At 43.9% G+C, this 12,281-nt stretch overlaps 1 pseudogene; it reads left to right on the top strand.

Annotated features, from left to right (window-relative positions):
• Positions 1-6,945: 6,945 nt before the first annotated feature.
• LOC126086213 (Y-box-binding protein 1-like) lies at positions 6,946-11,688 on the top strand (annotated as a pseudogene).
• The last annotated feature ends 593 nt before the right edge of the window (positions 11,689-12,281 follow it).

Here is a 12,281-nt window from a genome sequence, read left to right as displayed (position 1 = left end):
TTCCACAAGAAAACTATTACAGCTTATATATAAATGAATTCAGCAGGGAATAAGTCAACATACAAAAATTCAGTCAGTTTTCCATACATCAGCAATGAGCAAATTGAAAAGGAAATTAAGGAAACAATTCCAAAAATAAAGCACCTAGGAATAAATTTAACCAAGGTGAAAGATTACACACAGGAAACAATAAAACACTATTAGAAACTATAAAACATTATTAGAAGAAACTAAAGGAGGTCTGCTATGCAATGGGTTTCCCTTATATATGGCCTTCCTGGCCTTGGGTTTGTAATTCTGCCAAAAATGATTGGGTCGCAGTTTGCTCTGCAACTGGTCTATTTTACACACCATGCAGGATTTGCTATTCAAACAGTGGCCTGAAAATCCACCCAATGGGACTGAGGGGATGGGTTGGTTGATGTCCCTGCTGGGAAGGCCACACCTTGCAATTGACAAGGAATTTGTTTATGTAAGCAGCCAACCCCACTTAGGTTTGGGGGGGAGAGGGGAGGGGAGGGGGGAGAGGGGGAGACGGGGTGAAGTGGGAGGGGGAGGGGGAGGGAGAGGGAGAGGGGGAGGGGGAGGAGAGGGGGAGAGGCAGAGACTGGGAGGGAGAGGGAGAAAGGAGAGAGGGGGAGAGAGGGAGAGGGGGGAGACAGGGAGAGGGGAAGAGAGAGGGAGAGAGGAGGGGGGGAGAGAGAGGGGAAAGCGGGAGAGAGGGGAGGGGGAGAGAGGGAGAGAGGGGAAGAGGGAGAGAGGGAAAGAGGGGGACAGAGAGGGAGAGGGGAAGAGAGAGGGAGGTGGAAGGGACAGGGAAAGAGGGAGAGGAGAGAGGGAGAGAGAAATGGGCCTGGTGGTTGGGAGACAGCAGCAAGTGGCCCGGAAGGGGGCACAGGTGGCAGAGAGACAGTACTGAAGACAGAAAGCTGCTGCTGGGAAAGTAGCCAAGAGAGCTCAGTGGGCTGCTACACTGGCCATGAGTTGGATCAGTTAGCACAGAGAGGCTTTCGGCAGGAAAGTTGAAGTCACACAGGCCTGCACGGCTGAGCTGGGGAGTGCATAGCCAAGAAGGACCTGCATGCTTGTATGGCTAGGAAGAGCCTGCTTTCACAGCCAAGAGCAGCTGAGAGAGCTGTCCTGGATGTAAGCTTTCCTACACTAAAGAAGGGAGGGATGTGCTTGCTCTCCACTTCAGGGGAGCCTTCCAAACCGCAGCTACATGCTTCGTGATCCTAATCCTGAGTTGTTCTGGTTACTTCCAAGTTGATCCTGATTCCGAGTTGTAGCCTGTTACAACCCTAATAAACCACATAACTTTGAGTATGGTCTCTGAGTTCCGTGTGGCCATTCCAGGAATAATCGAGCCCAGTGAGATGCAGAGTGCCACAGGAGAAACACTTGATGACAGAAATGGTGAAGAGGTACCTCTGACCTCCATCTCATAGGAGCCAGCTTTGTGCTGATCCCAGGGCTTTGAACTGGTTTTGCCGGTTTCACTCATGGCCAAGGAAGCATCACCAGAACAGATCTGAAGTTTTAAAGTTACAGTGAACCAGAAAGATAGCTGGAACAGGAAAAATTAGGATTCAAAGCCCTACTAGAAACTTAGTCTCTCTCTTAGAGAACAAGGGCAAGATATGCACTGCACGGTGACCAAATTTCTTGCCCTCAGATTTTGAGCAGTCAGAAGCAGCACTGTTCTGCTCAAAGACGGTGGCGCTATGTTCAAAGATGGCAGTGTCCCACTCAAAGATAGAGGCTGGTCGCATCACTTTGAATGTGCCTCGTAGGAATACAAACAGAAACCTGTACACCAATGTTGACGGCAGTACTTTTCCCAATAGTCAAAAGGTCGAAACTAAATTCCCATTAACAGATGAGTTAATAAGAAAATGTGGTATATACAGACAGTGGAATATTACACAGCAACATACAGAAACCAAGTCCTGATGCATGCCACAATGTAGATGAACCCTGAAAACACCATGCTGAGTTAAATAAGTCAGTCCAAATAGGACAAATACCATGTGATTCACTTATATGAAACAGGCAACTATATAGAACCAAAGCAAATTAGTGGTTACTAGGGATGGGATGGGAGAGAGAGGGACAAATGAACTTCCTGTTTAGAAGGCACTGAGTTTATGTTGTTGTTACGTGCCACAGACTTGGTTCTCACTCACAGTGACTGTATGTACAACAGAACAAAACACTGCTCTTTTGCCATCGTCACAGTCCTTGCTACGTTTGAACCCACTGTTTGCAACCACTGTGTTAATCCATCTGGTCAAGGGTCTTCCTCTTTTTTGCTAACCTTCTACCTTATGAAGGTTGATGTCTTTCTCCAGGGATTGGTCCCTCCTGATTACACATCCAAATGACATGAGACAAAGTCTCACCATCCTCCCTTCTAAGGAACACTCTGTACTTCTTCCAAGACAGACTTGTTCTTTCTTCTAGCAGTCCATGGTATATTCAATGTTCTTTGCCAACACATAATTCAAAGGCATCAGTTCTTCTTTGGTCTTCCTCATTCATTGTCCAGTTTTCGCATGCGTATGAGGCAACTGAAAATATCATGGCTTGGTGAGGTGCACCTTAGTCCTCAAAGAGACATCTTTGCTTTTCAACATCTTAAGACGTCTCTTGCAGCAGATTTGCCCAATCCAGTACTTCATTTGATTTCATGACAGCTGCTTACATGAGCATTGACTGTGAATCCAAGAAAAATGAAACCCTTAACAACTTCAGTCTTTTCTCCCTTTATCGTGATGTTGTTTATTGAGCCCTGGAGGTACAGTGGTTAAGAGCTCAGCTGCTAACCAAAAGGCTGGCAGTTCAAATCCACCAGTGGTTCCTTGAAAACCCTATGGGGCAGTTCTACTCTGACTATATGGTTGCTATGAGTCATAACTGTCTCAACGGCAATAGGTTTTTTTGTTGTTGTTTATGCTGAGGTGTAATCCATACTGAAGGCTATAGTCTTTGATCTTCATCAGTAAGTGCTTCAAGTCTTCTTTGCTTTCAGCAAGCAAGACTGTTATCTGCATATTGCAGGTTGTTAATGAGTCTTCCTCCAGTCCTGATGCTGGGTTCTTCTTCGTACAGTCCAGCCTCTTGGATTGTTTGCTCAGCATACAGACCGAATAAGTATGGTGAAAGGATATAACCCTGATGCGTACCTTTCTTGATTTGAAACTAGCAGTATTCCCTTGTTCTGTTTGAATGGCTGTGTTTTGGTCTAAGTGCAGGTTCTGAATAAGCACAATTAAGTGTTCTGAATTCCCACACAGTCAAATGCCTTTGCATAGTCAATAAAAAAAGGTAAACACCTTTCTGGTTTTCTTTGCTTTCAGCTAAGATCTATGTGACATTAGCAATGATAACCCTTGTTCCACATCCTCTTTTGATTCTGGCTTGAATTCCTGACAGTTACCTGTCGGTGTACTGCTGCAACCATTTTCGAGTTATCTTCAGCAAAATTTTACTTGCGAGTGATATTAATGACACTTTTCAATAATTTGTTAGATCACCTTTCTCTGGAATGGGGACAAATGTGGATTCTCTTCCAGTCAGTTGGCCAGGTAACTGTCTTCTAAATTTCTTGGCATAGAAGAGTGAGTACCTCAGCGTTGCATCTGTTTGTTGAAACATCTCAATTGTATCCTGTCAATTCCTGGAGCCTTCTTTTTCACCAATGCCTTCAGTGCAGGTTGGACTTCTTCCTTCAATACCATCATTTCTTGATTCATATGCTACCTCCTGAAATGGCTGAACTTCAAGCATTTCTTTTTGGTACAGTGACTGTGTACTCCTGCCATCTGCTTTTGATGCTTCCTACATTGTTCAATATTTTGCCCATGTTGTTGTTGTTAGGTGCCGTCGAGTCAGTTCCGACTCATAGTGACCCTATGTACAACAGAGCAAAAAACTGCCCGGTCCTGTGCCATCCGTAATCACTGCTACGCTTGAGCCCATTATTGCAGTCACTGTGACAATCCACCTTGTTGAGTGCCTTCCTCTTTTTTGTAGGCCCTCTGCTTTACCAAACTTGATGTCCTTCTCCAGGGACTGGTCCCCCTGAAAACATGTCCAAAGTGTGTGAGATGTAGTCCATCCTTGTTTCTAAGGAGCTTTCTGGTTGTACTTCTTCCAAGACAGATTTGTTCACTGTTTTCGCAGTCCATGGTATATTCAATATTCTTCGTGAACACCGTAACTCAAAGGCATCAATTCTACTTCAGTCTTCCTTATTCATCATCTAACTTTCGTATGCATATGAGGCTTGTCAAAACATCTTGATTGGTATTCCATCAATTCCTAGAGCCTTGTTTTTTGCCAATGCCTTCAGTGCAGCTTGGACTTCTTCCTTCAGTACCGTCAGTTCCTGGTCACATGCTACCTCCTGAAATGGTTGAATGTTGACCAGTTCTTTTTTGGTACAGTGACTCTGCGTATTCCTTCAATCTTCTTGTAATGCTTCATGAGTTGTTTAATATTTTCCCGGTAGAATCCTTCAATATTGCAACTTGAAGCTTGAAATTTTTCTTCATTCCTTTCAGCTTGAGGAATGCTGAGTGTGTTCTTCCCTTTTGGTTTTCTAACCCCAGGTCTTTGCATATTTCATCTTAAGACTTTATTTTGTCTTTTGCAGCTACCCTTTGAAATCTTCTGTTCAGCTGTTTTACTTTATTTCTTCCATTTGCTTTAGCTAGTCGACATTCAAGAGCAAGTTTTAGAGTCACTTCTGACATCCATTTTTATGTTTTCTTTCTTTCCTGTCTTCAGTCATTAGTTTTCAATGCATCAAATCTGTTCTTGACATGGTCTCCAGGTTTACGTGGGTGTTTTAGTCATCCAGTGCTGCTATAACAGAAATACCACGTGTGGATGGCTTTAACAAGGAGAAATTTGTTTTTTCACGGTAAAGTAGGCTAAAAGTCCAAATTCAGGGTGTCGGCTCCAAGGGAAGGCTTTCTCTGTCAGCCTTCTCATCAATCTTCCCCCAGACTATGAGCTTCTCTGCCCAGGGACCTCAGGTCCAAAGAATGTACGCTGCTCCCGGAACTGCTTTCTTGGTGGTATGAGGTCCCCCTGTCTCTCTGCTCGCTTCTTTCTTTTATATCTCAAGAGATTGCCTCAAGACACAATTCAGTCTTGTAGACTAAATACTGCCTCACTAATACAACTATAGCCCGCCCTCCCTTATTAACGTGATAGAGGCAGGATTTACAACATATGGGAAAATCACACAATAATGGGAATCACGGCCCAGCCAAATTGATACACACATTTTTTGATGGGCATAATTTAATCCTTGACATTGGGATATACTGAAGGTCATATTTTGGCTCTCATGGATTTGTTTAAATTTTATTCAGCTCAACTTGAACTTGCATATGAGCAACTGATGGCCCATTTTGTAGTCGGTCCCTGGCCTTGTTCTAACAAGAATTTATGTTAATTGGTGGTGAAATAAGTCAGAAAAGGATAGTGATAATGTTTGTACAACATGAAGATGGTAATCTATGTCACTGAATTATATATGCATAAATTGTACTGGCAAATGTTTTTTCTTATGTATATTTTTATCAGGATTAAAAAATTTCTTCATCATGAATAGATGAGCTCCATTAGAACAAGGTTCCAAGTCAATCCATCCCAGTCTTGAACATTTGCCCAGAGAGGTCAAGAGGGACTTCAGGGAAACATCTACCTGTAGCTCACAGCTCACTATTTTAACACATCACTTGAGGGAAGAAAGTTGAATTAACTGGTTGATTGACAGCTTAAGCTAGGTTTTGTCTGATAATATAAAAGATCATTGACATCTCTGCAAAGTGGATATTGAAATAGTCTAACATTATTTACTAGGTACCAGACAATGTTTCCAGTATATGACAAAGAGTAGAAAGCATTCAGGTCTCATAATTTAAACCAGACATAAACCCCAGTGCTGTCGAGTTGATTCCGACTCATAGCGACCCTATAAGACAGAGTACAACTGCCCCATAGAGTTTCCAAGGAGGGCCTGGCAGATTCCAACTGACGACCCCTTGGTTAGCAGCTGTAGCACTTAAGCCGTACGCCACCAGGGTTTCCAGACATAGTCAATTTAAAAGAGAAAACGATTTGGAAATTTTTAAAGAAATTTAGTGAAGTCTGGAGCAGTCAATGTTAAAAAAAAAAAAAAATTAAGAATATATTTAGGAAAGAATAGCATGCACTCATCACAGGATGCCGTAAGGATCATTTCAGATGGTAGTAATTATTAAATGAAATCAAAATGGATTCCTGTGGTTGACAAAATGGCATCAGTAGTTAGTGTGGGCAACTTCTCTACAAGACTCCCCCGCCCCAACTTACGCCTAATAAACCCTCTTGTTATGCCTAGCTTTGCTGTAAATCAAGTCACCCTCCTTTACCAATAAGATCCTGACAGTACTGAAACTGTAAAATCCAATCAGAAATAAGCTTTTTTTGCTACCGAGTTAGTCAAAAGCCAGTTACTGCTTATACTTGGCAAAGTATCTTTCCACTTTAGGTTTGGTGCTACTCATTCGCCAATCTGCCCGAATAAACCTCATATAAATAGATTAATTTTATTATTGTTTCTTTTGACACGGTTATTTACAGAAAAGGTGAAATTCAATTAAAGAACATTTATTTAATAAACCTGACATAGGAAAATGAATTATTAAGGCAAAAGTAAATCCATTAAAAAATATATGCTTTAAATGTTTCTTTTCGAAGGCACCAAGTGTAGGGTCATTAACGTCTTTCCCCGTTTCACTCCCCACGCCACCTCAGGCCTGTAAAGCGACAAGGGTGAAGCAGAATTGACTGAGACAAGTCACTGCTTTTCTTTACATATAAGAAGACGCGAGGTCGGGCGTCTCAGGAGAGAGGTGGGGGTCTCAGAGTCCCAGGAACAGGGTGGGGATGGACGGCCCGGAAGGGACTGGAATGTCGCCAGACCCCGGTGAGGACTTGACGCGGCGCAGGCGGGCGGGGCCCAGGGAAGGGCTTTAAGCAGGAAAGCCACGGGCAGGCGGCGTGTGCACCCCACGAGGGCTGGAAGGCCGGGGCGGGGCTCCTCCTCAGCGCGATTTGACACAGAAACTGACGCGGATCCCTGGCCGGCGGCGGAGTTAACCCGAATCGGAACATCTGACTCTGGCCGCGCGGGGATTTCACAGGGTGGGAAGCGCGAGTCTGAGAACTTGAACTTTCGGGGTAAGCCCTGGCCAGATGCGAAGGACGGGGACCGAAAAGCGCACGTTTAGAAGAGGAAGAGGAAACTCACTCTCTCCTCCACGACTTCGGCTCGGTGCGGCCCGCTTCAGCGTCTTCAGTAAAGCGCGCAGGTGCGCGGCGGGAAGAACAGCAAAGCGTGGAGGCGGGGCTTGAGCGCGCTCAATCAGCAGGGGCGGGTCGTGGAGAGCCGCCGGGCCACAGCAGGCCTGCGGAGCGGGGCGGGGCTTCGGTACGCTTCCTCCCAGGCCGGCTCCTTGAAGAGAAGTCCTGGCGTGACGTGGAAGTACTCAACTCTTAGGGGAAACCTTGGGGGTTCAAACTCTGCCAGAATCGCCTTCTTCGGTAATCTCAGACTGTACTCCTCCACAACTAAAAAGTGAAAGTACCAATAATAACGTCCTATTTTAACTTAGCATTTAAGGTAAAACCCTAGAGTTGTGTGGGACGCTCATTCGAAGCTGCCATGTTTTCCTTTTAACAAGTTGAGAACGATTTAAGAGTAAACCAATGTTTCCAATGTGTGGAGACGTGGGTCCTATGAGTAAAGCCCAAGTGACTCGGGGCTGTAGCTCCCCCTTTGAGATCTCGGTGACTGTGGTTCCACCCTTTGAAACAGACTCAGCCCTGCTTTCCATACTCCTTTGAACAGTTCTGCCCATCTAGAAACTTCTCTAGGGATGGCTATTTTCTTTTCTTGGAGGACAACAGATGTAACTCCTTTGGCTTGTTTCCTGCCTGTAGAATTTCAAGAGGCAGTTTCCTTTCCTCCTGCCTCTGCTTTCTTCAGTCAGAAGCACATTTAATGACCACATATCTAGCAACATTCTATTGACAGTGCCATTTGTATTCTTTAAGGTAACAGAGACTTTCTCTATGGCTCTCCTCACTTCCTTCTGAATCCTCACCAGAATTTCATTTGACATCCATAATTCTACCAACAGTCTAGTACAGGTAATCTAGGTTTTTACTATTAGGCCCATTAAAACTCTTCCAGCCTCTATCCATTACCCACATTTTAGGTATTTGGCAGCACCCTACTCTGGGTACCAAATTCTAAGTTCTCCAGTGCTGCTATAACAGAAATATCACAAGTGGGTGGGTTTAACAAATTTATTTTTTAACAGTTTAGGAGGCTAGACGTCTGATTTCAGGGCACCGGCTCTAGGGGAAGGCTTTCTGTCTTTGTCAACTCTGGGGGAAGGCCCTTGTTCCTTGCTTCCTTGGTGATCTTTGTGTGCTGTGGCATCTTTCTCCACTTTTGCTTGCTTAATCTTCTCTTTTATATCTCAGAAGAGATTCAGTCAACACACACCCTACACTAATACTCTCTCATTAACATAACAAAATTAAATGTGGTTGGACAGATCACTTTTGTATGGCCTTTCTCACCATAGTCTTTTAACTCCCACCAAATTGACTGGATGTTGTTTTTGTTAATAGGTGTCATCGATTCGGTTCCATCTCATAACAACCCTGTGTACAAAGGAATGAAACGCTGCCCAGTCCTGAGCCAACTTCATAATTGTTGCCATGTTTGAGCCCATTGTTACAGCCACCGTGTCAACCCATTTCTTTGAGGGTCTTCCTCTTTTTTGCTGTCTACTTTACCAGGCATAATGTTCTCCAGGGGCTGGTCCCTCCTGATAACATGTACAAAGTACGTAGGATGAAGTCTTGCCATTCTCACTTCTAAGGAGCATTCTGGCTGTACTTCTTCCAAGACAGACTTGTTCATTCTTCTGGCAGCCCATGGTATATTTCAATATTCTTCACCAACACCATAATTCAAAAGCATCAATTCTTCTTCCGTCTTCCATATTCATTGTTCAGCTTTCCCATGCATATGAGGCAATTGAAAATACCATGGTTAAGGGGCACCTTAGTCTACAAAATGACTTTTTTGCTTTTTAACGCTTTAAAAGAGTTCTTTTGCAACAGATTTGACCAATGCAATACGTCATTTATTTCTTGACTGCTGCTTCCATGGGTGTTGATTGTGGATTCAAGTAAAATGAAATCCTTGACAACTTCAGATTTATTATGCTATTGCTCATTGGTCCGGTTGTGAGGATTTTTGTTTCTTTATGTTGAGGTGTAATCCATACTGAAGGCTATAGTCTTTGACCTTCATCAGTAAATGCTTCAAGTTCTCTTCACTTTTGTCAAACAAGGTTCTGTCATCTGCATATCACAGTTTGTTAATAACCTGATGTCACATTCTTCTTCATATAGTCCAGCTTCTCAGATTATTTGCTCAGCATACAGATTGAATAAGTGTGGTGAAAGGATACAAACCTGATACATATCTTTCCTGATTTTAAACAAGGCAGTATCCCCTTTTTCTGCTCAAACAACTGTCTCTTGTTCTATGTACAGGTTCCTCATGAGCACAATTAAGTGTTCTGGAATTCCCATTCTTCACAATGTTATTCATAATTTGTTATGATCCACACAGTCGAATGCCTTTGCATAGTCAATAAAAAACAGGTGAGCAGGTTTATGGTATTCTCTGCTTTCAGCCAAGATCCATCTGACATCAGCAATGATAGCCCTCATTCCATGCCCTTTTCTGAATCCGGCTTGAATTTCTGTCAGTTCACTGTTGATACACTGCTACAACCATTTTTTAATTATCTTCAGCAAAGTTTTACTTGAGTATGATGTTGATGATATTGTTCAATAATTTCCACATTCTGTTGGATGACCTTTCAAAAATCTACAATTTCTTCACCTTTGGCATTACTGGTCCCTGCATAAATTTCAATAATAGTCATGTTAACTGGTCTTCCTTGTAGGTGTATGGACATTATGCCATCACTGAGAGCATTGTACTTTAGGATAGATTTTGAAATATTTTTTACAATGAAAGTGACACCATTCCTCTTCAATTTGTCATTCCTGGCATAGTAGAACATATGATCTTCCAGTTCAGAATGGCCTACACCAGTCCATTTCAGTGCAGCAATGCCTAGGATATCAATCTTTATGTGTTCCATTTCATTTTCTATGACTTCCAATTTTCCTAGATTCATACTTCATACATTCCAAATTCCACTATTAATGGATGTTTGCCACTGTTTCGTCTCATTTTGAGTTGTGCCACATCAGCAAATGAAGGTCCGGAAAGCTTGACTCCGTTCACATCATTAAGGTCCACTCTAAGGAGGCAGGGCTTTGAGTGCCTTCCAGCCTGAGGGGCTCATCTTCTAGCACTATATTACACAATATTCTGCAGCTATTCATGAGGTTTTCACTGGCCAAATTTTTAAGAAGTAGAACAGGGGAGAACAGACCCCAGAGAGCTATGAACAGCCCCACTGCTGCAGCCGGCCTAGTTACCATCACACACTGGGGGAGCCACAGCTGCCGCAGCCGGCCCCAGTCACCATCACCACAACCCTGAGCAGCTATGCCGAGACCCAGTAGCTGCCCGCCGTGCCCCCCGGCCCCCGCCCTCAGCGCTGCTGACACCAAGCCCGTTACTACTGGCAGCGGTGCAGGGAGCGGCAGCCGGGGTGGCCTCACATTGGCGGCGCCTGCCAATGGGGACAAGAAGGTAATCATAAGGCAAGTTTGGGGAAGAGTAAAACGGTTCAATGGGAGAAACGGATGTGGTTTCAACAACAGGAATGACACCAAGGAAGATGTATTTGTACATCAGACTGCCATAAAGAAGAATAACCCCAGGAAGTACCTTCGCAGTGTAGGAGATAGACTGTGGAGCTAGATGTTGCTGAAGGAGGAAAGTGCGTTAAGGCAGCAAATGTTACAGGCCTTGCTGGAGTTCCAGTGCAAGCCAGTAAATATGCAGCAGACCATAACCATTATAGGCGTTATGCACGTCGTAGGGGTCCTCCACGCAATTACCAGCAGAATTACCAGATTAGTGAGTGTTGGAAAACAAATGAGGGATCGGAGAGTGCTCCCGAAAGCCAGGTCCAACAGCACCAGACCTGCCGCAGGCGACGGTTCCCACCTTACTACATGTGGAGACCCTATGGGCGTCGACCACAGTATTCCAAGCTTCCTGTGCAGGGAGAAGTGATGGAGGGTGCTGGCAACAAGGGTGCAGGAGAACAAGACAGACCCGTGAGATAGAATATGTATTGGGGTTATAGACCACGATTTTGCCGGGGCCCTCCTCGCCAAAGACAGCCTAGAGAGGAAGGCAGTGAAGAGGATAAGGAAAATCAAGATGAGACCCATGGTTAGGAGCCACCTCAACTTCGGTACCGCTGCAACTTCAATTACCTACGCGGAAGTCCAGAAAACCCTAAACCACAAGATCGCAAAGAGACAAAAGCAGCTGAGAATTCGTCCGCTCCCCAGGCTGCGCGGGGCGGGCTGAGTAAATGCCGCCTTACCCTCTCTACCATCGTCCATTTAGTCATCCAACAAGAAGAAATGAATATGAAATTCCGGCAATAAAAAATGAACAAAAAGTTAGAGCTGAAGACCTTAAAGTGCTTACTTTTTGCCCGTTGACCAGATAAACAGAACTATCTGCGTTATCTATGCAGAATGGGGTTTTTTTATTATTATTATTTTTACTTAAAGACGTCTCTTTTGGGTAATGACAAATTTTTTTTTTTTTTTAAAGCCTGTTTTTTCTCAATACGCCTTTAAGGGTTTTTAAATTGTTTCAAGTTGAGGTTTTTAAGAACTTCATTTTTAATTTGTAATAAAAGTTTACTTGATTTTTTTCAAAAAAGTCAACAAACTGCAAGCCCCTGTTAGTAAAGATCTTAAATAATTGTCAGCCCCCGCCCCCCCCCCCCAAATTAAAAAATAGATCGCTATGTCCTTCTTCCTGGTCTGTCTTGGTCTGGAAGCTCTGCTGAAACCTGTCCAAAATTGGTGAGCCTGCTGGCATTTGAAATACTGGTGGTACAGCATCCAGCGTCACAGCAACATGCAAGTCAGCAGGTGTGACAAACTGGTAGATGAGTGGTGGAAAGCGCACTGCTGTTGAGTTGATGCTGACTCATAGTGACCCTTTAGGACAGGGTAGAACTGCTCCA

This window comes from Elephas maximus, chromosome 11, assembly GCF_024166365.1.
Source record: "Elephas maximus indicus isolate mEleMax1 chromosome 11, mEleMax1 primary haplotype, whole genome shotgun sequence".
NCBI lineage: Eukaryota > Metazoa > Chordata > Mammalia > Proboscidea > Elephantidae > Elephas > Elephas maximus.
Note: the sequence above shows the minus strand (reverse complement) of the source record. Positions and strands in the feature narration are given on the sequence as shown.